Consider the following 5556-nt stretch of genomic DNA (forward strand, 5'->3'; position numbering starts at 1 on the left):
GATAACCATTCGGAGATGCAGAAACTTCCAAACTGCATTTATTTCAGCTAAAATGAATGACTAAAAAATTTACTTCCTATGTCACTCACATAACACTACAGATATAATCACTTTGCTTTCTTTCCTTACCAAGTAATCTGCTCGATAGCACAGCTGTCAGAGAATGGCTGACTTCTTGTCTAATGGCCAGATAGAAGGGAAACAAGAATTTCCCATCAACTGAAGCTTTTTGGAAATATATATATATATATATATATATATATATATATATATANGGCTAGAAAATGGCAGCTCTAGAACTAGAAAGGTAAGACAGGCCCTGTGCCCTTCCCTGGCCAGCCACAGCTTCTAGGATACAACCTTCCATTCTGTGCCTTGTTTTATGACCAGAGAGGACACACCAGGGGAAGGAAATGCTGGCCTGAGGGCAGAAGACCTGTGTGGAAGAGAACTGTCTTGAAAAATTTGAAAACTGGTTCTGCAGAGCTGCAGAGAGTTAAATCTGGACCAGTGGGAGCAAGTTAAAGGAAGTCAATCCTCAACAGTAGAAACAGCTTTGACTTAAAGCTGCCAGGAATGGTAACTGCTCTCTTCCTATTTCATGAAGGTTCAAGGTAATGGCTTGCTGCCCCCTTGTGGGGTTGCAACAGGTTCCCTCCCAAATGGGCCTTTCCTGCTCCAAGGCTTCATAACCCGCATTGGACTAACTCACATTGTCTAAAACATGTCTGCCTTGCCTATGCTAAGCTGGTTCTGCAGCCTGGCTCAGCATTCCTCCTTCTGTCTCTGATGCCATCAAGCCCTCTGTACTCTTATCTCCTTCTCTCCCCTCCAGGGCCCTTCACCCAGTCTTATGTGCTCCTGTCCCTGCACAACACCCAGCTCTAATCCACAGTGTTTCATTCCAACTTCCCAGCTGGCTTGCACAGCCTCTCTACTCACCCCCTCCAAGTCGATCTGCATTCTGCTACAAAAGAAGACATTGGTAAACAGTGCATATATGGAGTTCCCAGGACTGGTGAATTTTCAGGGACTTAAATCCCCACGGACCTAGCTAAAGACTTAGCTGCAGGCCGTGGTTTGTGCAGGCTGTGGCTGTTATCAGGGTGCTGCAACGAGAGGGGGGTCTAAGAGACGGCTTGTGAGGAAGGTTATAGTATTTCCACTTTGCAGATGAGAAAACAAACTTAGAGAGGTTCAATGACTTACCTAAGATACCATGTGCTGTAAGTGGCAGAGACAGTATTTGAACCGAGATACTCAGTTTTACCTGATTTCTGTATGTTGTCATCTCACGACAGTCCGGCTTGCTCGTTTGCTGATTTGCAATTCTTCCTGTGCCTTCATGGATTTGAAGGCTCTCCTTTCCTCCTTGAATGATTTTGCATCCTTGTCATTTGCTCAGAGTTGGGACAATGCTGGGTGACTGGTGGAACCAAGCCCACCACACAGTCATTCTCACCAATGCCTTGACCGAGGAAGTGATGGAGGAGGCGCNAAAACAGGCAATAGCAGAGAACTTTAATATTAACTCTTCTGCAGATTGACAAATGTAAAAAGGAAAAAAAATATGTATCCATTTGAAGGCACTGAAGAGCAAACTGAAGCAGGCTGGAACAACACAGGACTTGATTATTCAAAGATCTCATTGGGTGAGACCCATGTTTATGTGACTTTTCCCCTGAGGAACACACCCGAGTCAGATGGCTGCAGTATCTTTGGCTTGAGGTGTGAGACAATGGAGGTTAGGATCCCAGAATGGTTATAAATTAAGAAGGAAAATCCCAGAAAGGAGCTTCAGAGGAAGCCCCAAATCTGCGTATATACCCTTAGCTGATCTCTGAGCTGCAGCACAATGGAAAGCAAGAGCTGTAAGTCTGAAAATCACAAAGCAGGAATCTCTTCTCCTTACAAGGGGTCAAAATTTGGGGTTTGAGTCCTGGCAAATTAGTTACTTGGAAAACACTTTAGGCTTCCTACAGATCTGGACTAACAAAGAAACCTTCCACAAGTCCAAAACGATCAGCTAGTAATCTGCCTGCCTTCCACTATCATGAGAATAAAAGTCAATCCAGGCTAGTGATGGGCACTTAAAAATAATATTCAGTTCTATTATTTTAAGAAGACTAATGAAAGTGTAGGATTTGTGTGTGGTAGACAGGGACTAGTACAGAATGGGTGAAAGAAAGAGCTACTAGCACCCAGTCCAGAACGAGAATGTGCTAAACAGGCACAATAAATTATAAAACATTATAAAACATGAATTTATTTGCAAACAAAATGAATCCATATTTGAACAAACTTCAATAAGCAAAAGCATATTTTATTCTTATAAAGGTTTACTTAAAAATCAGTTCTAAACGACATGAACCCACAATTTTAGAAGTCAAATCTCTCCATTTTCCAGAACAGTGTCTAACAAAATATAAAACCTAAAAGCATCGAGAACATGTATTTTTAAAGATTAAGCTTTTCCAGTCAAAATTTTAAAAAATTCCCAAGTATGGCATGTTTAACTGACAATTTGCTTCCAAATAGGAGTCTCTTTGGAGAAATGAAATATTGATTTCCAAACAACTACGCTCCATTTGGTAGCTAGGATCGTTCTCATTAAAACAATGGTCTATATTTCAGTGTAAGTTAATATAGTTAAAAACNTCCCAAGCCAGCTCTTAACCAACACACCACTCGGCCAACCCAGCAATAAAGTATTTTTAATTAAGGTATGTACATTGCTTTTCTATATATAATGCTATTACACACTTAATAGATTACATTATAGTTAAACTTAACTTTTATATAAAGTAGGAAACTGAAAAATTTGTGTGACACACTTTACTGCAATATTCATTTTACTGCAATGGCCTGGAACTGAACCCACAATATCTCTGAGGTATGCTTGTATACAAATCAGTTCTGCAAAAATTCCTGTGATTTATTTTAAAAGTGACCACAAAATCTTTCCTTTCCATCATCCAAGCTGTTTGTAGTACCCTTCCATAGTGACTCTAGCTTGGATCTTTGATTTGCTTTGTCCAATGAAACAGTAGCAAAAATAAAACAAGCAGAAACTTGATAATTGCTTATGTATTGTGGCTTGCCTTCCCTTGCTGCTTTTGGGAGCCCTAGCGATGCCACCATGTGAAGGAGCCCAAGTTAGCCTGCTTAAGACGTATGGCCCAGTCTTTCTGATCGCCCCAATCAACAGCTATCTCCCTTCCTTGTGAAAATGATTTAGCTAAACTTGTGAGTCTGAGACCAGCAGAAAAATCACCTTTTTGAGCCCAGTCCACATTGCTGACCCATCAGAATAATGAGCTAAATAAATTGTTGTTTGAACCATTATGACTTTATTAATATCCACTTTGGGATTATGATTTTATTGATCTTCATTTTATATGGTGATCTATAAGAATAAAAAAGTACTGATTATGGATTTAAAATTCCTCAGTAAGAATTATAACTTCCTATTATAACACATCATGTATGAGTTAAATAATTGCCACATAAATCACCTTTTCCAGAAAGCACAAGAACATTCTCATTAAGTATAAGAATTATCTATTATAATTGGCAAGGTGGGCAACATAAATGAAAAATTGCATACCCAATGATAAGTGAGTTGAGTGTATTATTATTAAATTTTATTTTAGTCAGAACACGACTATGGGAAGATGGCATCCAATAATAACCTTATCTATTTATGTGGCTAAAAACCATTCCTCCCTCAACACCAGTGAAACTAACAGCAACAAATCACATTCACATTTAAGCGTATAAGATTATTATGTAAACAAATGAGAACAAAACTAATGCTATATTGTTGTCATTATTAGACATGCCTGGATTTGTAAAGAGAAAAATTTAGAGATGATGGTCCACTACTTAAGTAGTATCAATGTAACTTCAAAAAAAAAAAAGTATCACTGTAACATCAAATATGTAAGATTCAAATTAAACCCCAATGACTCAGAGCTCTAACATATCTTCAGAGAGCAGCTGTAGAATTGGCTACCTAAAGAACGTATCAGTGTAATTGCAACACAAAGAATATTGTTTTGAAATGAAAATAATGATAAAAGAGAAACAAGCTGCAAATACAACTGTTGATGTTGCAAGGAGCAATGCCTTTTTATCTTTAGCCTTAATTTCCTTTATATAAACCAGTGTCTTGATTTTCCTATATACATTTACTTGCAAAAATATTTTAAATAGTACCAAACATTCCCCAGTGATATGTGTCAAATGTTTTATATCACTGTGAATCACCAAACTGATACTGTAACTAATTCTAATTATCAAAAATATAAAGTAGAAACATTTTTATAGATAATATGAATACATAAACAAACACATTTCTAAGCAAATGCCTATTTAGAACATTGCTTATTTATAAATAAATGTTAAATATGTTTCTAAATAATACATATATTTCTAAACAAGTATTTAAACACATTTATATAAAAGAAATATTCTAGGTATTAATAATATACATGTTGCTATACATTGAGTTTCTGTTAGAGGAAATGATGTTATTTTCATTTTAAACTAGAGAGGCATTCTACTAGAGAAATATTTGGCCTCTAAGCATTAAGGTAGTTGAATCTCAGACCGAAGAACAAGAAATGAAAATTCCATAGACTGTTGCTAGATTTAAATTTGACTAGAGTTCTATATTTGAAGATTATAAAGTTGTTCTAGTTTGGCATCATTAGGCATCTAATTACTCCTATTCATCCAAGCAGTCAAAATTACTTATTGCATATTTGCTGTCTATGTGCCTGANGGCCTTCTTCTCAGTCATTGGCTTTGGATTTCCTTATCTCCTGAAGTTTTTACATATTTTCATCTCAAATCATTCTTGGTTTACAGATGGTTTTTACACCATTAATTTATTTCATATTCATGGACATTTCTCCTCTCTCTTGCCTGAAATGTTACACTGGTACATTTCCTGGGTTATCTCCATGGATTATGAGGCCTAGTCAACCTGTATGAAGGGATAGAATCAAGAATGAATGTGCATCTTCCTTCATTTTAACCACTTAGAAGAAGTTGCTTAGAACCCATTGGGCCTGTATAGTCCACCATCAGATGGACCGCTCTCCCACAAACTACCTTATTCCAAATTATTGTTCTGAGCCACCAGGAAACTTTCATGTCAAATATTCTTTCCCTGTTCTTCAAAAGGTTACATTTTTCAGGTATAGGAAAGAATAATGTTTTCTGTAAGATATAAGGAGTCCTTTTAGTATTAATTGTATAACCTACCTACCTCTAGGGTACATGGCCTTGTTTGCCCAAACAGCCTAGTTAGATTTCAGAACTCTGGGTGCAAAGAACTCCTTCATGGCACTGGCCATCTCAGTCACAGATGCGAAGTAGATTTCGCCTTGTAACCAACCACGCCTATAAAGTGTCCATATGCATCTTTTGTGGTGTAATATGTAAAGGCAACAGGGATTCCCCTTACCTTTTGGGCAAGATGTGAATGAAGCTCTTATGGCTTGGAGTGTCTTTCTGGAAGAAATTTCTTCTCTACTTGACAAAGTAATG

The sequence above is a fragment of the Hipposideros armiger genome, unplaced genomic scaffold (assembly GCF_001890085.2).
Source record: "Hipposideros armiger isolate ML-2016 unplaced genomic scaffold, ASM189008v1 scaffold_820, whole genome shotgun sequence".
NCBI classification, from domain to species: domain Eukaryota; kingdom Metazoa; phylum Chordata; class Mammalia; order Chiroptera; family Hipposideridae; genus Hipposideros; species Hipposideros armiger.